Below are 22,174 nucleotides of genomic sequence, written 5' to 3'. Positions count from 1 at the left end.
GGGAATGATTGTGGGAGGATATTGGGGGAAATGTGGAAACTGCAAGCCATCAGAAAAACAGAGGACAAGGAAAATTGGACAATTATGAAATAAACTAAATAAATTTTTGAGGAAAAAAAGTGGAAATGCATCTAGTTTATACTATAAACCTATATTTGTTTCCATATATGGCAAATCTAAGTTCTGCTGAAGAGGGCTGTGAAACCATCTTGGCTATGAAACCATCCTGGCTATGAAACGATAGGTAAATCACCTCACCTCACCTCTTTGTGCCTTAGGTTCCTTGTAATTTGTTATTAATGTTGTTCACAAATATTCCTTTTTGAAAGAGCGGTTTGCTAAGTATGTGGGATAAACTGCATGGGTAAGGATTGATCACGGAAGGCATCACAAGGAGGTGAAGAAGTGTAGGAAAGGCATTTTACTTATGCAGGTAGATTGGGTGGGCAGGCTAGAAGTAGTGCATAAAGTGAGAACTGGCTATTGGTGAGGAGACAGGGATGGGGAAGGCAGGAACATTTTCTGGTGATAATGACTCTGAGTTGTGGTGCCTTACAACTCTTTTGCTGCCATTCAAAGTTAGGTGTTCAACAAGAGCATTGGTCTATTTCAGAAAATCTGTTCAGATTGCCTGAGATGTCTCACAGAATTAATGATAACCAACAGTAATTGGGCAGTTACCATGTGCCATAGTGTTCCAAGTGCAGGGTGGTTCTTGGAGAAACACTGTAAGCTAGGTGTTGCTATCATTATCCCTGTGAGGAATGTATCAGTCAGGATGGATTAGGTTATAAGGTGGTAACAAACAATGCTTAAAATTCTGTGGCTTAAAATGTATGCTACCATGTCAAACAGGGGCTGGCAGAGGAGGCTATACTCACCGAAGTCACACATGGACCTAGACTGACAGAGGTTCCATCTTGAAATATGTTTTCATGATCTTTGGGGTAGAAAAAGGGAATGCGTTCAATGACATACTGCTTCTTCAAGTTTTCTGCTTACATTTACTCGGACAAAACAAGTTATATGACCATGCCTAACTTCATAGGAAGCAGGGAAGGGAAATCCTAGCAAATGACTAGGAGGAGAGGAAAAGAGGAATATTTGTGAACAATGTGAATAACAAATTACAAGGAACCTAAGGCATAAGGAGGTGAGGTAAGGTGATTTACCTAAGGTTTCATAGCCAGGGTGGTTTCACAGCCTTCTTCAGCAGAACTTACATTTGACTTCTGTGGAAACATATATGGAAACACTTATGTGGAGTGGGGTCAGAGGGAATGGTTGGTGGGCATGACTGTGATTGAGGATGAGATTCACTTATTAACCCCTTGCACTCTGTTTTTAGATTGAGGTGAGCAGAATAGAATCATCAAAAAATAAATCTTAATGCCACAGTATATATTTGGCCAGGTGGGAAAACAGAAGGAGAAAGAGATTGAAAGTGTAGAAAAATACTTAAACTGTATTCAAAACACTCAATTTAGTTGTCAGAAATGTGGTGGATTTGTTGTCCTTCCGGGGGAGAGTTGTAGGGTGTTGGAAAGCAATTATTTAAAAATAACAGATGACTTTTGACAGTTAGCTTTCCTTGATTTCTAAGATGCTTAAAAAATTAGGTACACTATTCTGTTGGCTGTTTATTTTGGTCATCCTGATGCTTGGATTGGAGTTGCCGTAAAGTGATTCAATCAATTTCAGGATCTAACATAGAGAAAACCATTTATGGGAGTGAAAAGAGAGTCAGAGAAAGAATCTGAGGAGACTGGAGTGAGAGAGAGGTCCACAAAGAGAAACACATGCTTGGGAGGAAAGAATGGAGACTGTGGAACTAGGGAATGTGAGGGAGAAAAAGGCAGGGAGGAAATGGAATGAATAGGCCCACCCACATTCATATTTTCTATTCCAAGAAAGTCAAATTTCTAGGATATAGGATCAAAAATAAAAACATCCTCTATAAAGAGGCTGTTAAATAAGTTGGTCCAGCCAAGAATTTGAGTACTTCTGTGATCTTCCTGCCTTGTTGTGGTTGGCAGACTCCTTTTCTGAAAGCACATGGAGTCAGTCAGGCTTCTGCTGACTGACGGAAGCGTCAGGGGCTGGGGGAACCCAATCTGGAGAATCTGAACTTGGCTTCTACTTTCCAAATGAGGCACACAAAGGGCTTGTGTGGTTTTCTATGGACTGAGGTCCTTGCATCCCCTGGTGTCTGATGTAGCATCAAAAATAGCAATTTCTTTTTAATTGCCGAGGATGAAGAACTATTCTTTGTTCTAAGCACTGAGAATTTGTTACAATTGGGAATTCGAAGCCAGATGCCTTTCAAATACATTATTATAGACTAAATTTTAAGGTTAAAACTAAACTAAATGGACAGCACTTGATCAGGGTTTAGTGAGCAACATGGAAAAAAAAAAAAAAGCCTGGCTATTTGGTACGGTATAGTCAGGTTTTATCTACTTAATTTTTTTATTAGTTGAGATTACATCACATAGATATGATCAGAATGCTCAGAATCCCATACATTTTAAAAAATAAGATATTAAATTTCAGTAATTAATTTGAATGTAAGTTAGTTAAGATAAATGCAATAAATAATATAGGTATTGTTTCGGTTTTCTAAAGCTGCCAGAATGCAGTATACCAGAAAAGGATTGGCTTTTTTCCATGGAAACTTCTTAGGTTACAAATTTACAGTTCTGAGGTCATGAAAATGTCCAAATTAAGGCATTGAGAGGAGGGTACCCTCTCTCAGGAAAGGCTGCTGGCATCCTGGGTCCCTCTGTCACATGGGAAGGCACATGGCAATGTCTGCTGGTCCTTCTCTCCTGGCTTCCGGTTTCAAAATGACTCTCACTCTCCAAGATGTCTCTGGCATTTTCTTTCTAAGCGTCTCTGAGCTCTCAGTCTCATCTGTCTTCTATCCTCTCATAGAGACTCCAGCAAGGGGTTAAGACCGACCTTGAATGGGCTGGTTACATCTCCATGGAAACAACCCAATCAAAAGGTCCCACCCACAACAGGTCTGCCCCCACAAGATTGGATTAAAAGACATGGCTTTTCTGGGGGTACCTAACAGCTTCAAACCAGTATAGGTATACATAAAATAAAAAGTGAAAATTTCCTTTCCATCCAATCCTGTCTTCAGAGGTAAGGACTGTAATACATTGCTGTGTCATGCAGACCTTTTCTTTTCTGTGACATAAGTTGATCTTTTAAAATTTATTTATTCACTTCTTTATTAGTGAAGAGGGCTACTCTGAGACCAGACTCCAGTATTTTGTAAACTTTGATGACCAAAAGCAGGGGACTCCATAGTTTTGAAGCTTTAACAATTTTCCCTTTAGCCAGAGGCAGCCCCTTCATGGTGCTAGACCTTCATGGTGCTTTTTTTGGGTTAGAGAAGACATTCCAGTAGGCCTTTTGGTTACTTAGAGGTAAGGCCCTCATCTTGTCTTGGAATGGGAAATTTGAGACACCAAGTAGCAGAATGCAAAATAAGATAAAAGGTTGTCCCATCTCTCCAGAGGAGATTATGGTGACTAAGGAGAGGAAAGGATTTCTTTCTGTCAGTGGGGAATGAAGTGTGAGGGGCCTCACAAAGATGAATTTGGGACTGGAAAAAAGACAAAAGTTCCTGATGACTTTTTGTGAGGCCAGACAGAGGACTAAGGAGAGATAGTTGGGCAGGGCACTGCTTCTGAGGAGTGCAGCAGTGGGGCTCCTCTGAGCCTGGAGACCTCCTGTGACCTCAGGGCCTCAGCAAGAAAAGTAAACTTTCATTCCTCAGTTTCCAAGTCTATGATATGAGGCTAAAAATGGTGTCCACCTTGCAGGGCTGTTGCTGTGAGGATTAAACAAACCTATCTCTCTCTTATTTTCTCTCTCCCTCTCTCTCTTTTCCATGCATCCATCACCTGTCACCTCTCTTTCACCTATCACTTATCCCTCACCTGTCTGTCACCTATCTTTTGGCTTAGAACAGTATGCTATATAAGTGTTTACTTCCATTATTATTTATTTCCTGCTTCATAATCACCTTTATTTTATTCTCAGGACTTCGATAAAGTTTTGTTAATCTGACAGCTTGATTACAGTTGTATTTGAGAGTCAGAGAGGGACAAAAGTCCATGTTTAGGGTGGGTAGTATAGAAAGATGACAGCAGCTTAGAGACATGGCCCCATGAGTTTAAGAAGAGAGCTTCAGGAAGTGGTCCAGAGCAAGGTGGCTGAATTCCCCAGATATTCTACAGACATACCTGGAGAGAGAAATCTGAAGAAAGAATGGACTTCTTCAAACAGGTAGAAAATGGTTATTCAGCCATCAAAGGGAAGTATGATACCTGACTGTTGGAGAACTTTGGGATATGTGGATTATCCACAAGAAGGTCATTTTGTTCTGCAATTTTCTGTTTTTACTTCACTAGATCTTGTGAATATCTTTTAGATAAGTGTATAAGGAATATCTTACTTTTAAGCAGCTGCATACCATATTTTTGAAGGTAAAAATCTTAGTTTATCTATTCTACCCTTATAGATGGATGCTGACTGCTAGCTTTATTTATTCATTTTTGTTATCAACAAACAGTGCTTCAGTGACCATCCTTGTATATAAATCTTTGCAAATGTATTTTAGTGTTTCTATGGTGGGGGGGATGGTTCCTTCAGTGGGATTGATGTGTCACAGTCAAATATTGCATTTGACTTTTTAACAGATTCTACAAAATTGTCCTCTAAAAAGGTTGTAAGAAATTACACAGCATGTGAAAATGTCCATTTCACCACTTCCTTATCAAGTGTTTGTTATAAATTTTTGCCAATCTGCTAGTTAAAAATGACACTTACTTTTCCTTCAACATAAATTTTTAAAATTATTTGACCAATAATATTTTCATAACTTAATTAGCCATGGATTTTTCTGCTTCTATGCTTTCTATGCCTTGCCAGACTTTCCATTGGATTATTTGCTTATTTTCTAATGGTAGGGGCTCTTCCTATTTTATGAATATTAAACTCAGTTTGTTACATGTGTTAAAATATTTCCTATTTCTTTTTTTTTTGTATGTTTCAGCTTTGCTTACAGAGTTTTTCATCATATAGAAATTTTAAATATATATAATGTCAAATATATCAATTATTGTTCTTCTAGCTACTAAATTTGGGTCATACTTTAAAAAACTTTATCACCCCAGGAATATAAAAATGTCTCCTATATTTTCTTGTGAAATATTATAGCTTTAAAAGTGTTTTAAATTAAAAAAAAATGTTTTAGAATCCACTTGGGACCTACTTATGCTTTTGGTTTCAGGAAGGTTGTAATATTCTGTTTTTTTCTCAAGTAGTTACCCAATTGTCCCAGTATCAGATACTGTATAGTCTACATTTCCCTCCTGACTATAAATGCCACTTTCATTAAATACTAAATTCCTATGTTTCTGTGTGTCTTGAGAGTTCTATTTAAGTTTCTAAATTGTTTATTCTAACATGATTATTAAAATTAGGTTATAGTACCTTTATATTACCTTTTAATTTATGGTAAACTAAGAAACCCTCATTATTCTTTGTAAAAAATATGTTGTCTACATTCATGATTTTTTTCAGAAGATCAATAGAAGTAACAGAATAGCCCCCATCAAAAATGCTTGAGACTTTTATTCAAATTGCATAGATTTTATAGATTAAAATGGAGAGAACTGGCATCTTTAACGTACTGAGCCTTCTTCAATAGCAACAAGGCATGTCTCTCTATTAATTTAGGTCTTTTTGTATTTACTTCAGTAAAGTTTTATGGGTTTCTTTATATTTGTAGGTCTAAAACATATATGTTGTATTTTTCAGGGGTATTTTACATCTCTTGCTGATATGGTGAATCAGATTGTTTTCATTAATTCTTTTAATTGGTTGCTGTTGAAAATAAGAAAGTCACTGATCTTCATATATTAATCTTCTATGTGGCCATCTTTGCTATTTCAAATTCATAAAAAATGCTAACAGAGGAGGAGTTCTAGGAATATTAAAAATATGTGTTTCTCTGTGGATGAGAAATTACTTTTATTAGCAATTGCAAATTATTTGGCTGATACATTCAGTCCAGTAAGAAATATACTTAAGCTTGCTGTTTGGCATCATGTAGATAAATAGCTGAATTATGAATTAACATTTTTTTTCTGATTACAAAAGTAACTATTAATTTAAATTGTTTTGAAAATATAGAAAGGCACAAATTAAAAAAAAAATCCCAATTCTCCACCACCATCTTCTCATTCAACATTTTGGGTATATTTATTATCTATCTTTCTGTCTGTCTATCATCTGTCTGTGTTTTTGCAATTTTAACATAATTGGAATCACTATGTATATTCTATTTTGTGGCCTGCTTAAGAATATGTTGTGAATATTTATGTTACTAAATGTCATTAACTGTATCTTTAGAGAAATTGCATATTTTGATACCATTTAGACACAATTTATGATGCTCTGAAGTTGTTTCCCATGATGGATAAATTTTGTTTTGTTTAAAATTAGTGATTTAAAAAAAAAAAACAAAACATGAAGATATGTTTCCAGGAAGATGAAGTAGGTATACTTTTCTTCAGCTAAGTGAAATTTTAAAACCCTTGCTGTTATATACAAAAACAAACATAAGAAGGCTCTGGAAAGTAAAGAGAAGTCATACTGACCATCTAGGGACCTTGGGACCCAAGGAAGAACATGGTATTGAGTTCACTGAGATTCTTTTTGCCTCCTATAGCTTAGTCATGGAGCAAATGAAATCTAATGGAAATGAGGAAATGCCAATAGGTGTATACAACAAGGCCCCAAATAAATCCTGTTCTCCCTAGCTGAAGGATTAGGAAAGGGGTCACTTAGGAAGACATAAAACTTCTAGACAATAACCACTCTAATGTAGTTGACAAGTGTCACACACAAAACATGTGTGGCCCAAACCTTATCCATGCCAGCAAATGCTGAATGGGAGCTAGACTTCCACCATTGAGAAGTGCAACATGTCTGCTGGCATGGTGCCAGAGATAGTAAGTGGAGAGCTAAGGGTTTCATCCCCAGTGGTGGTAATAATCCCCCCTCCACATGATGACAGTAGAAGCTACTTGGGGAGCATGGACTTTATCCTCACCCAGCTGTAATGAGGTACCTTTCCCCCTTGCTGAAGTGGTGTCAGAGGAAGCTTGGTGGGGAGTCAGAACTTTCACCAACACTCAGTGGTAATGGGGTCACACCATCCCCTCCTGTCATTAGGTGTCAGTGGAAGGCATGAGGGGAAAAGTAAGGAGGCCATCCCTATCCTTCAAAGTCAGGAGATAGTGGAGGCCTACTAGGGAACTGGATCTCCCATCCCTGCCCAGCAGTAATGAGCAGCTTCACCCTCCCTCTGTGTGTCAACAGTAGCTGAGTGGGGAACCTGGGCTTCTGTCTCTACCTGGAAGTATAGGGGTAGCATCCTCCTTTTTCTGATGGAGCTGTGATAGAAGAAGCCAGTTAAAAGAGAAGGTAAAATACAATCCAGTTTCATAATATGATGCCCCAAATGTCTAAGTTTCAAATGAAAATCACTCACATACCAAGAATCGAGACGATATCAAACTGAATGAAAAGGACAATTGACATATGCCAACCCAGAGATGGCAAAGATGTTGGAATTACCTGACAAAGATAAAGTTTAAAGAAGCCATGATAAAAATGCTTCAATGAGCATTAAAAATATGCTAGAAACAAATAATAATAATAAAAACAGAAAGTATTATCAAATAAATAGAAAGTCTCATGAAAGAAATAGAAAATATTGGAATGGAGGAACCAAATGGAAATTGTAGAACTGCAAAAGAAAATAACCAAAATAAGAAAAGCAAAACTGAATGGATGAGTCCAGTAGCAGAAAGGAGAGGACAGAGGAAAGAATTAGTTAACAGGAAAATAGAACAATAGAAATAGCCAATCTGAAAAACAAAGAGAAAATAAGTGGAAAAGAATATTAGGGCCTCGGAGATCAGAGAGACTGAAACAAAAGATATAATATTCTTGTCATTGGACACTCAGAAGAAGAGGAGAGAGAACAGAGGACTGAAAGAAATACTCAAGGAAATAATGGCTGAAAACATTCCAAATTTGATGAAAGATATAAACAAACAAATTCAAGAATCTGCGTGAATCCCAAACAGGGTAAACCCAACGATATCCAAATAAAGACACATCATAGTTCAACTTCAGAAAACTAAAGACAAAGAAAAATCTTGAAAACCTCAAGAGAGAAATGTTGCCTTACCCAAAAGGGACAATTAGAAGGACTGCAGATTTTCCATTAGAAACTATAAAAGCCAGAAGGAAGTGGCACAACACTTTTCAAGTGCTGGAAGAAAAGAATTGTCAACTCAGAATTCTGTATCCGGGGAAAATATCCTTCAGGAATGAAGGGGCTATCAGCAAATTTTCAAATGAAGGAAAACAAAGAGAATTAAAACTAGCATATCTACTCTAAAAGGTGGCTAAAGGAAATTCTTTAAACAGAAAGGAAATGATGAAAGTAAGAAACTTGGAATATCAGGAAGGAATAAAGAACATGGTAAGCAAAAGCATGGGTAAAATAAAATCAAATTCTCTTCTCCTCTTGAGTTTTCTAAATTACATTTGATGGTTGATGCATAAGATACATCTTATGCTCAGGACCAAGTGTGTTAGCCTGGCAGGATAAAACACAATCCCCTAGTAGATGAGGGAACTGCCAGCACATTCCTTCTACTATTGCCTGAGGCATACGTAAATATTCTGGAGACAGTCTGACTTTCGTGGTCATGTTTTATGGCATCCAGCTCACACCCCAGTGGTATATCTGTTTCTGGTGGGAAGGGAGCAGGGTTCCTCCACTGTGACAGCACATCCGCACAAGAGATAGGTGCTGTGCATAGGACATCTCCCTGTGCTGACCACGGATTGAGACCCGCTGGCTATGGGGAATCAATGCCTGCTAGTGAAGCTGTCCTTGCTCTGTCTCTTCCCCATGTGAGTAAAACACTGTTCCACCCTGTGCTGGGTTGTGCTTTTGCTGGTGACTCTGACACCTATATTGGGGTAAACTGACATCTCTTTAGGTGTCTCTCCTTCTGACTGACAGAATACTACTTAGAAGTAAAAAGAACAAGCAATGGATATACCATATCTGAATGAATCTCCAGAGAATTATGCTGAGTGGAAGAAGGCAATCCCCCCAAATTACATTAAATATGATGCCATTTATTTAACAGTCATGAAATTACAAAATTATAGAAATGGAGAACACAAAGTGGTTGTCAGGGGTTAAAGAGGGAGTGGTAGTGTGAGGGAAGGTGGGTGTGGCTATAACAGGGTGTGCCAGTTTGTGTATATTATTTCCCCCAGAAAACGCCATGTTCTTTCATGTGGGGGCAGACGTATTAGTGTTGATTAGGTTGGAATTCTTTGATTGAGTATTTCCATGGAGATGTGACTCACTCAACTGAGTGAACCGTTTGATTGGATAATTTCCATGGAGGTGTTACCCTGTCCATTCAGGGTGGGTGTTAATTGGATCACTGGAGTCATATAAAGGAGATCACAGACAAAGGACCTCAAAGAAGCTAAGAGTGACATTTTGCTAGAGCAACTGAGAGTGACATTTTGAAGAGCAGCTGCAGCTAAGAGAGGACAAAACGCCCCAAGAGCAACATTTTGGAGAATGCCATTTTGAAACGCCACCTGGGAGCAAGTGGACACAAGCCATGTGCCTTCCGAGCTAACAGAGGTTTTCCAGATGCCAATGGCCATCCTTCAGTGAAGATACCCAATTGTTGATGCCTTACCTTGGACACTTTATGGCCTTCAGACTGTAACTTTGTAACCAAATAAACCCCCTTTATAAATGCCAATCCATTTCTGGTATTTTGCATTCTGACAGCGTTAGCAAACCAGAACACAGGGCAACATGAAAGATCTGTGTGGTGATAGAAATGTTCTGTGTCTTGATTGTATCAATGCCATGTCCTGGTTGTGATGTTGTACTGTATCAAGACGTCATCATTGGGGATACTTGGCAAATGGTGCAGGGGTCTTTATTATTTCTTACAATAGCGTATGAATAGGTAATTATCTCAAAATATAAAGTTTAATAAAAAATGTACCCAAAACAAACAATAAAAACCCTACTAATACAAAATATCATCTCTCGCCCCCATGGACAGTGCATCCACATCTACACTTGGGGTCTTTCCCATGTTCCTTCAGACCCAGCTAGGGACTGACAGCCAGTTAGTTTACCTGATCCTCAGGGAGGATGATGATGTTGGCCTACTATGATCCCATTTCCCTAGGGCCACTAGAACTTTTTTCCAATAATCCTTGGAAATGTGAACAGGTTGTAAGAGCTCCAGGAACATCAGCAGAATTATTTTTAGGAAAGGGGGCAATTGGCGTCTCTTTATGTTATGTAGCAGGTTTCTACCTATACATAAGCAAATATGAAAAATTTAAAGCTGTCTAGAATGCATTTGGCTTTTACCTGATTTGGGAAGCAGTATTTTCAATGCATTCATAATATATGGTAATGGGAAAAAAAGGAAACCATTTTACAGAGCAAGGTTTATAGAATGGGCTTATTAACATAAATAAAGAGAATTTCTCTATATATGAACATATGTTCGTATAAGTCTAGAGAAAAAAGGATACACATAAAATTATTAACATGAATTATCCTAGAAGAGTGGGATTGGCTTTTTCTTTATACAAAGAATGTACCTCTTTATACTTTTATGTAAAGAAATACCTCTGAATTTTTTTTTACTTCTTACACAGTGTGTATTCCTTTTGTAATGATAAAATAAAAAAAGTTTTTGAGAAGCAAAGTACTCAGCACAGAGACTTTCTGATTTAATCTAAATTTAATCTAAATTTATCTCATTTAATATAAAGCTATCAAAGAGCAGAAGAGGAGGATGTTGCTAGTGCCTCATTCCTGCACTCAACACATTGCTTGGTACATAGTAAGTGCTTAGTTACTGAATGAATGAATGGAGTGGGATTGTCTGCATTGAAATTGAAGGAATTATCTTTTATCCAAATCCATTTCTCCTGGAGAAATTGTTCTACTATTCTCCAATGCTAGGAAAAGTTTTTCTGAATTGAGAAGAGAAGCAGATTTGGAAGGAAGCAAAATTTCATTTTCGGGAAATAAAACTTGAAAAGGCTGTTTTTCAAGATGGGCAATGAGACTTATTAGTTGAATCCTGAGAAAGGCATCAGCACGTGACCTTCAGATTTTATTTGTCCTCACCCCCAAGTATCCTCAGGCCTGTGTTTTCTGGACTTGGTACTCTGTGCTTTTTGGCCCCATCTCTTTTTCCCTTAAGATGCTCTGAATGTCATACTGTGCCTGATGGCAATTAAAGTATGAGATATCAAAAAAGCCATAGGCTTTGTCTCATCATAGCACTGATATCAGCAAATCAATTTCATTTTCCCACTGAATTGCTTGACTCTCATGGACTCATATGGAGTCTATGAAATACAGCTTCTCTACCTCCCAAAGAATTCCCTTTATCATTTGGATTCCATCAGCCTCCCAAAGAGTCTAGGTTTTGTCCAGTGTCCAGCACTGGAAGCAACTGATTTAAATTTTCTTTAAACCAGTTTTATTAAGCGGTAATGACTTCTCCTCTTTCCATTCCTCATTCTAAATTGTGTTACCCTTTCACTTCTAATCGTAATAATTCTTTGATGTTCGCTCATCCGGGGACCTCACACAGAGAAGTGGGACCCGTCACTATTTCAGAAGTCTCAGGACCCGGCAGACCTCCAGAGCAAGGAGCGATCGGTGCCTGACCCCCATCCCTGCCCCTCTCCCTGCTGGAGCAGCGCCAGCATCACCTTCGACGACGAGCATCGCTGAAAGGGAAAATGTAAGCCATCCACACTTATTTTCACCTTCATAAATGTTTTGAGCACTGGCTTGGAAAATTTGCCTGCTCCTCACACATTCTCAGATATTCCTTTGTGCCTGACTGAGGTGGAATGATATGGTGCTCAGTGGAAGAAACTGGACTGTGCCAGCAGACAGTTTGGGGTTATGGAACCCATATTACTGGAGGCAAGCAGCGAGCACTGCTTCTACTTGAAAACTCCATGCACCCTGAGCGTCCTTGGAGGCAGGCTCAGCAGCATCGCCTAGTAACTTGATGTTCCACGTGGGACTTAAGTACGTTGGTATGTGCGTTCATACGTGTCATTAGATGGTGAGCCTTGCTATCAACGAGGCACTATGCCAGCAGCTGGGTGGCGTTGACCAGGCTTGGCCTCAGTAGTTACAGTTAGTGGGGTTTCAAAATTTCGACTTTATTGTTTACACCCCCACCCCCACCTCCGATAAATTTCAAAATCTTCCATCCCCAACTCAAAGGTAAATACAATGGAAGAATTTAATAGTAACAATAAGAATGGGAAAAATGATACGGTAAACATCAGACATCAAAGTGAAACAGGCACTTACAGAGTTACCTCGTTTGCATTTAATACATATTAAATACCACACAGCAGTTTACTGGGGCACAGATTTTAACATACTGCACTCTTGGCAAGATAAGAATTACAGAGTTGAATGCTGGTTTGCTGGATTGCTGGGACACTTGTATAATGTAGACTCTGAGGTACATGGCTAACACCCTCTTTATGGGTGCACGGAGGGAGATTATGTTTTTACTGTATGTAGTTGTTATGTTTCAGGGGACTTGATTTCACCAGTGGGTTTGCCAGAGTTTCCCAATAACTGTATTATACTGTATTTTTATTTTAGCATGACAATCTCATGCACTGGTTTCTTTGTAAAAAAAAAACCCAACAACATAAAACAAGAAAGAATTTCAGTTAAATCCAGGTTACTCAGGGTTTAAGTTATGATCCAGCATGAAGATTATGCCAACCTTTTGTTTCTCCTCCCCGTCTTCAGTGCTTCTCTTCTTAGGTAGATGTTTTTGCTTAGTAGCACATCCCCAAAGAGGAGACAATGGGAATTAATTAATTTCTTGTGAGAAACATTGTGTTGGTGCTTTTCTACTGTTTGAGTGTATGTGTATGTGTATATGTGTGTGGGGTGACGGTTGGGAGGTTTTTGTAATATTTTTTGATACCTCTAAATTTAAATTACCTGTACCTCGGGAGCATCTCCCTTTCTTACCTATTTAGAAGAGCACTAAGAGTTTGCTGTATTTTATCCATAATGTACTTTTCGAAATGAAGCTATTAAGGACAGAAATAATCCATTTGTATGCTGTGAATAACACACCACGTATGTGGGGATTATGTGCAAATCCTGAGGTAATTGTTGGGTTGAAGTTGTCTGCTGAGATATCCCAGGCCTCAGGGAGATATCTAAACTTTCTGGAAAGATGGATAAAAGGAGAAGACTTTCAGTACAGAAATCTTAACTCATGAGAGTAAAATTAATTTGTGGAATTAAAATCCTGAACCACCCATAGCTTCCTCATTTTTTCTTTGGTGACATTGTGAGTTTTTAACCACTCTATCCCTTCCTGCCTACCTCCCCAATCAAGCTGAAGAGCGAAATATATGATAATCCTTCAAACTGCTTGTCTACATTATGTTATAGAATCAGTATTTTTTAAAAAATTGAATTCCTCTTTTATCTTTGGAATACCTACCTGGGGAGAAGCCTATATTTAACTAATTTAACTAGAAGAGACAGCAGCTGCTGGGCTTATCCAAAAATTTAAAAATCCAACCAAGTGAACATTGATCTTTACCATCTCCAGCAATCCTTGTTTCATTTTTCTCAACCATGTTTCAACTGGGTGTGGGGCTGTGTGGACTCTGTTATTTGATGACACACAGTAGTATTTGCCCCCAAATCACTCCAAGTCTGGGCCCACTGAGTGTAAAAGGGGCTAATTGAGTTAGTGCCTCCAACTGTGGGGAAGATCGGCCTGGACTCTCACTTGGCACAGAGTAGAGCAAACTGTGTTAACAGCATGATTTGTTCTCACTTGCCAACTGGCTGCTCTGGTGCTGTTGTTGACTGCCACAGCCATCACGGTGCTGGGTGGTTAACAGACAAGCCCACCAAGCACCTCACTCTCCATCTCCTTGCTGGGAACTAGGCTTGGTCTCCTACAAAGGGCTCCTTTTAACCTAATGGACAGGGAAGTAGATGTGATAGTGGTTAAAAAAAGAGTACATTTTAATGGAAAAATGAGGTATTTTCCATTGTGGTAAAATGCCTTTTTTTCAATCATAAAATTGCTCAAAAGAGGAAGCAAAAAGAGGAACATGTGTTCATTTGTTTTAACTGGAGTTTGTAAAATGAGTTCTTGAGAAAGCTGGCAGGCATTTATTTAAAAGAATAATGACTTCTTTTTGACATCCAAATATTATATCATTCGCAGAGTATAATTATCCCCCTTGACCTGAATTTGTAAATATGACTGTAGATCAAAAACTAATAGTCATGTGTAGAGTTTCAGCATGATAAATGAGAGCGAGGGGAAGAGAGAAAATCTGCATATTTGACTCTTCAAATGACAAGATCAGAGACTTAAGAGTAAGGCAGGACCTCTCCTTTTGTGGCCGGGGAGCTGATACCTGAAAGGCAGTGCTCCAGCAGGTAGGTCTCCCAGAGACTTTTGCAAGCGTGGGGCTTCTTGATAACCCCCATAATCCCAAAGTCTATGTGGATTTCACACTGGAGTATATCCACGTAAGAGAATGGACTCAGACATGCTCCTTAGAGAGACCATACATGTTCCCAACATGACCTGATTGGGGCACCACTTTGGCTACAACAGATTTTAAATCATAACTGTTCCATGCAGAGGGGAAAGCTAAACTGGGACTACTAAATGTTGAAAACCACTGAATAGAAGTCACCTATAACATCCAACCACCAGCCTGTCACTAGTAATGGCAGAAAAAGGAAGAAAGGCAGATGTGGTTTCTGCCCAATTGGAAATTATGGTACCAACAAGACTTCAAGTAAAATAAGTGGTAGGGGTGTGGGCATTTGCTATGCTCTCCCTGGAATTCTGTTCTGAGCCCTCCCAGACCTGGCTAGAGATCATTTTGCTCTCTGTGTTAACCATTTAACATTACGTTGACCATGGTAGTGTCCACAACAGCATTAGGGCAACAGTTTGGAGAATGAAAATCTTCACCACCTGAACCTTTCTGCCTGGCGGCTCCTACCCTCTTTCTTTTTCATTAGCAGATTCTTCTCCAGGTGTAAATCCAAGGAGAGGAGGGCCAAGGCTTTCTATGTTGCCTACAGTAAGGAGGCATAGCAGGGCACTACTTAACAAAGTTAGAAAGGACTGAAAATGGCATTGGGAGCCCATGTATGAGTCAGTGGTCCTTGTTAGTAATTTCCTCCAACTTCGTGTCTAGGGAACTCCAAAGGAAGGGCAACGTGTCATATGCACCAAAGTCCAGATTACTTGGAAAATGAACTTGTCTTGAGCATGCACAGAGGGTAGGGTAACATATTCTGGGACCCTTCTGTGTACCAGATTCTTTTTCACTATCTTATTAAATCCAAACATTTCAAAGAAAGTATTGTTATCCATGAGAATGTAAGCTCCATGGGAACAGGAACTTTGACTATTGGGTTCACTTGCATATGCTGAGCACTTGGCATGCTTGTTTTCTGAGTGATTTCATAAATATCCTATGGATAAAGAAACTCTGCCAATTTCACCCAGCTAGAGAGGCAGAGCAGGGAATCGTGCCTACTGTTGTGTGGAAGTTTTGTGCTGTGCCATGAAAGCTAGACAGGAGATATATACCCGACCATCCCCTTTCCTGTGTGGTTCTGGGTTAGGGCTGGGCACAAGAGAGATTTGCATGAGATTTGGAAGGTGATCATGAATACAGTAGCCATTATGCTCAGAGTGTCGATGCCAGGGCACCAGGCACTGCTGTAGCTCACACATGTTGTTACTGGTCTACTGGCTCGCCTTGTTGGTGTGAGACAGCAGCTTCTCCAGTTCCCACAGATCTCCCCTTTTAGGTTTTTTGGGTTCTAGGCCTGGAGCCTTGTGCAGCTTCATGGCAAAGGCGCCAGCTTCTTCTGCAGGTCACCTGTGTTGTCGAGGTTGGAGGCTGTGACAGCCAGAGGTGAATTCCAGTTTGTCCTTGATCTCCCTGCTTCATGTGCAGCTTGACTTTCCAATTGCTGGCCCTGCTGACCCATAGTAACTCCAAATGTGGGGACCACAGCCTCCCATAGACATCTTCACCAGTTCCATCAGTTATGCATCATCTAATCCCTGTAATAAAGCCTTTATTTCACATCACTCATAATAGTTCTGTTTCCCTCCTCAAACCTTAGCTGTAACAGTTTGTCGGACTCCAAGTTTGCACCCTATTGCACTCACTGGAAGAGTATGGGGTGAGCAGTCTGCCAGTTTCAGTGGAATTTGAACCCTCTGACTTGGGAAGCTGTGACTTTCCATCATCAGATGCTCAGAGAACAAAGGTGGCAGATATTCTTGATACAAAACAGAAAAGAGCTCATTTGGGGGTTTTCACTTAGCTTAACAGATTACAGAGTGAGGTAATTTTGTGGCTAATTGTACATTGATGATGGGCTAAAAATAAGTTGATGAAAAAATATTTCAGTGGATATTTGTGGACCATATAAAATGATATTTTTCTGATTTCTCAAATACATGCTTTTCAATATCTTGGTCATAGGCTACATTTACATGCTATCAAATAGAGGCGTGGAAGGCAAAAAGCATTTTCTGCTATTATCTGGATAAAACATCTGGAGAATGGGAATGGTGTTTTTCCACTTTTCATTCATCTGGTGTCTCATAGATCCGGACATCAACACGTGTCCACTTTCCTTTCCATTAAAAAAAATATTATTTTGTTTTTCAGTGCACTTTTCTGAAAACCAATTTTGCAAGGTGCAAGCTATTCAGATGAAGTGCTGAAATCTTGGCTGTAGAAAAAGCTAAGCATAACCAGCCAACACTTACTTAAACCCTAACTGCAATACTTTTGAGGTTTACCCTTTGCCATTTAGCACGTTCCTTTTGCTGTCTGCTTGCACACCACCTACCCTGGGGCTTTCCTGGGTTGCTCTACCTTCTGCTTTTGGGGTAATATTGGTTTAACCACCAGAAGAACAACATTAGAAAGAACCAATTTTCTTACATGGGGCAAGAGAGGTTTTTAGAGACCCATTGGTTCACTTTTATTTCTAGGGGCTTCCTCTAGCTCCTTAAAGAATCCTTCCTCGGCCCCGCAGTCCCTGTGATGCCCCCCACCCCATTCAGTATGCATTGTCTCTCTTTGGGGTGAGAAAATATGCCTATGTAGATTGGCCATCCCTTGTTCTCTATGGATTAGGGCTGCCAGATAAAATTCTGGATACCCAGTTAATGTTGAATTTTAGATAAACACGTAATTTTTACTATAAATGTGTTCCAAATATTACATGGGACATACATATAGTAAGAAAAATATATTTTTTTGCTTATCTGAAATTTAAATTTAAGTATTTTAATTTGCTAAATCTGGCACTCTCACTGTGGATGCTTCCTGCATCCCAAATCCCCAAAGACTCCCACATTCCAAATCCTGCACACAGGCAAGACTGCAGACAGTGTGCCCAGCTCTGGACAGTGTACTAGATTCTCTTTGAGTAATGCGTTTGCCTTCCAGCATTTTGGATGGTTTTCTTAGTTCTGCTACCAAAACAAAACATTTTCTATGTTCAAATCTGAAATAGGCCTAACATTTATGCACCCAGATTTTGCCAGTCTTGGTGTGGAAGGCATTCCTAGACTAGAGTGTAGATTCTTATGGCCTAGCTCACACAGTGCAGACAGAAAGAGATTCATGAGAAACTTGGGAAATAATGGTACAGAGGAAAATAGGGAGTAGGTTTATAAGTATTCTTTTGAAATTAGTTTGAAAATAGCATTTATTAGGACTTTTGCAGATTCTAAAACTAAGACTAACATGTTCGTTGTAGAAAGAAATGCAAACATACAAAAATACAAAGAAGAAAATTAAAAAAACAAAAACCGTAAACTGACATTCAATGCTAACTACTGTTAATATTTTTGGTGTATACGTCAAACATTTTTCTATAAATACATGCATGTTCTAAACAAAATTAGTATGCCATGCAAAATACTCTATAACCTTATTTTTTTGTTATTTAACAATGAGTTGTAAACATTTTTTCAGTGTCAGAAATATTTGTATACCAATAATTCTCAATGTTTTTTGGTTTGCAGATCTCATTCAAGAAAGTAAGAGAGCTATCAACCCTTCTTAAAGGAAAACCACTAATGCAGGTACCCAGAGAATTTTGCATGTAGTTTCCCATCTTTAGAGTGCCTTTCTAGACCTACAGGTAAAGAGACCCTGTTCTAAAATATCACAAATGATTTTAATTAGTACCTGTGCATGGGATATTTTGAGGATCCCAGTAAGAATTTACTTTATATCAGCTAATGGGACAGATAGACATTTGCTACTTTTGGGCCTCAAGTACCAAGTTTTTGTTTTTGATTTCTTAGAATCTGGGTTTAAGGCATGGTAGAGAGGAACCACTAGCAAATTTGCAGATTGTCTTCTTGCTTACATGTCAATTCTGAAGACTGTTGAGCTGATGGATCTTCCCTTGGCTAGAAGCCATTAGCCGTCATGAGCAAGAAAACCAGTTTGGATTTCACAAGAGCTTTGTCACAAGTCTTGTGTTTCCTGTAGGAAAGCTGAATTTGCCTGCGTACTCATTTATGTTCATTAAAACCGTACCTCTGCTCTCCACAGAAGGCTTTTGCTTAAGATAAAAATCAATTCTTAGTGGAAATACAAACTTAATTCCTTAGTCTCTGAATGCCAAAGGCATTGACTGCCTCCCAGCTTTTGGCCACTTTTTTTCTGTGTAATTTTCACTTTATTTCTATAGTTAGGGAAGGACACGAGGCAGCTTGGGAAAGAATAAGAAGGTGCAGCCTTCTAGATGGAGGTGGTTCGGTCAACTGTCTTCTCTGCATGACCGACCAGAGGCAGGACAGTTTGGGCATCTGTAGCCCATGGAAAACAAGAGCAGGGCTGCTAAAATATTATTATTACTGTTAAATGCAGTAATTATAGGTGCTTTTTATTGAGCATCTATTACAGGTCAGCCACTGGGACAGGGGCTTTACCTTTATTACTTTAAATCTTGCAACCACTCAACCACTCTGAAAAGTAAGACTCATTTTTCTCTGACATGGAAGAGGCAGTGCAGCAGAGTGTTCAAGAGACAGACCCTGGCACCCCACAATCTTGATTCATACTTGCTGGCCTTGTGACTCTGGGCAACTTATTTAACCCTGCTGTCCCTCATTTTTCTCATCTGTAAAATGGGGATAAATAAGGCTAAGTATTAAGCCCTTAGAACGTTGTCTGGAATATAGCAAGCACTATTTAAGTGTTTACTGCTATTATTCTTGTCCTCATTAGAGGAAACCAACAATGCACTAAATGACTTGCCCAAGGCTGTAGGCTGCAGACCTGGAATTTGAATTCAGATCACCCAGACTCTCTATACTATGGGTAAGACAAGGGTTCAGAAGTCAGAGGGTTGTTGTCCTTGTTCTTAAAGGTGTGATAAAATTTTATGCAAATAGAAAGGTGGCCAAGTATGATGGAATAGGCTGGAAAATGTAGTAAGAGGACACGTGTTTGCACCCTGGCTCTGCTTCTAATTACTTATGTGACCTTTGACAAATGGCCTAATCTTTCTGAGCCTCCACTTCCTTGTCGTGTTTACATGGCCCACTTTGCAGGGCTGTTGGGATATTAAACGTGATAATGTAGGATATTAAATGGGATAATGTAGGTAAAATTGCTGTACAGATAGCAATTATTATGCTTTTTATTATTGCAGTTTATGGCTACATTGTTGGCTCTTGGCAGAGAAGGAATATTTATGAAGATCTACTCAGTGCCAGACATTGTGCTAAACTCCATAAAAACATCACTTTATGTAATCCTCAGACAACCCTGGGCCTAGAGAGGGTCAGTACATTCCCAAGGAAACAATAGTTAGTCATGTTGCTGGGAATTGCTAAGCAATCACTATGCTCTATTGCATCCCTAAGAAGAAATTCTCTACTACATCAATATTAAAAAATGTATTTTTTTTTCATGTTTCAAAAATATCTGAAAACTGGGATGTATGTAATAACTGATGTGAATAGCTGTTAGGAACACCATAATTTATTTTGCATATGTTTTCATTTTCATATCTGCATACAAGTGTTGTATAATAAAAAAGCCTTGTCAAGTCTAAAAAACTTCTTTCATTGCATATGAAATAGAAATTATAAGTGACAAGAGAGTACTGTGTTATATTTAACTGGAAGCATTCTTTGTGGTTTATAAAATAAAGATGTCTTTTGCAGTGGATGTCATGTTTAGATTAGGTAACATAAAATGGCTACCTTTAATAGATGCTTAACAAGTATGAGATGCTTTACATAAATTATCCATAATCTACTCAGTTTAGGTAGGTAATTTTATTAATGTTTGTATTTCACAGGTGAGGAAACTAAGACTGAGGAATGATAAAGACTTGCCCACAGACATACAACTAGTAGGTTGAGGAACCAGCAACAAAACTAGATCTGCCTGGCTACAGGCTCTATTCACTATGCCATATTGCTTTTTGCTTCTGTTGGTGGTGGTAGTGATGGGGGTGGTATAAATTTGGTAAAGTTTCCAGAAGTACTGACTTATTTAGTTTCAGGCCCCAAATTAACCCAGGACCACATTTGGAAACTAAAAATTGGTATTTGAGACTTGGTATCTTTGATATGATGGAGAACTGGACAGAATATTTTGGGTAGAGATCCATAATTTCATATTGTGAGTTCTGTATTTCCTTATGTCTCCTCACTCCCACTGTATAAGGTGGGAAGCCACAGATTCTTCTCATGGAAGCCAGGGTGGCTGCTGGTGGCAGTCAGAGGAGGCTCTGTGGGGATTCCACAGAATAAAGGCATAAAGTGGCTCCTGGATTCTTGAGCTCTGTATTCCACTGCTGAAGGCACTGCTTTTACTAGGTCTTTGAAGTTTCCCGGTTCTATCCAAAGGATCATGTGGGTTTGTGGTAACTCTGGTTCCACCATAGATTTGTTGGTACAAATAGATTTCTGAAGGGTGCGGTGACTTCCACCACTGTTGGGGCTAATGGTGGAGTTTTGACATTGATGCAGACTCAAGAACCCCGGGAAGGTGGTTGCAGGCCATATTCCTTCTACAATGTTACGGAATGTCAACTATGTAGTGAGCCCTGGGCACCTAAAAGGCAAGTTAGAGCCAGCTCTGCTTGTGAAAACCCCAGAGTCTAATGGAAGAGAGGGAGGTGGAAATCAGATACAGTGTTACAAATGCAGTGAGGAGGACAGGCAGATTAATTCTTGCTGGATCTTCTCAAAGTCATTGGACAAGGATAAATTTGGGATGGGCTGTGAAAGAAGAAAAAAACTGAATTTTGGTAAAGATCTACTTCTGTACCATTAAAGTCATATTGCCATTAACACTCAGGCATTGATCAACCACACATTGATTGATGGAAAAGGCGAATAAGAGTAAGACAGTCCCTGGCCTCAAGTAATTGCAAACTAGTAGGCGTTTGCTGTAATTCCTCAAATAATGCCTTTAGAGGTGAGTAGGTGGCCCAGGAAACCTTCTGCCTATAACAGAAACATATCTTTGCCTCCTCCCTTCTGCCTTCCCTTATCGGCACCTTGACTTCCTTCCCTAGCAACCTAACCTTCTTCTCTTCACGATTTGCTATTTCTAGTTCCCAGTCTGCAAAGTGCCTTGTTTCCAAAAGTGTGAGAAGTGCCATGAAAGGGAGATAAGAAGTGTAATGGTAACATTATAGCAAAGGGATTCTTAGACTCCCAAAGCCTCAGGAACTCAGGGAATAATTTTCTAATGGAAGAACATCTGGAATTATGGCAGGTTGAAGGAGATATTTTGGAACAAGGTTCTTGCTTAGTATTCCCCAAAGCACACAATATAGGAAGTGGCTACCTACTTTTTCTTAAATAATTGATATTTGATTTGGATCTGGAAGAAAATCATGCCTTCTCTTTAGGATCTTAATGCTTTATGACCGTGTTTGGACAAA

The 22,174-nt window shown here is 39.1% G+C and overlaps 1 long non-coding RNA gene across 1 annotated transcript in view; it reads left to right on the top strand.

Moving 5' to 3' along the window:
* Nucleotides 1-22,174, top strand: part of LOC119524761 — a 31,854-nt gene that overhangs the window by 4,073 nt on the left and 5,607 nt on the right. Inside the window, exon 2 of the long non-coding RNA XR_005214878.1 lies at nucleotides 18,279-18,338. This is a non-coding gene — a long non-coding RNA (uncharacterized LOC119524761). The remainder of the gene's footprint in view (nucleotides 1-18,278; nucleotides 18,339-22,174) is intronic.

Source organism: Choloepus didactylus, chromosome 2, assembly GCF_015220235.1.
Source record: "Choloepus didactylus isolate mChoDid1 chromosome 2, mChoDid1.pri, whole genome shotgun sequence".
In the NCBI taxonomy this organism is placed as follows: domain Eukaryota; kingdom Metazoa; phylum Chordata; class Mammalia; order Pilosa; family Megalonychidae; genus Choloepus; species Choloepus didactylus.
This window is presented reverse-complemented; position numbering and strand designations above follow the sequence as displayed.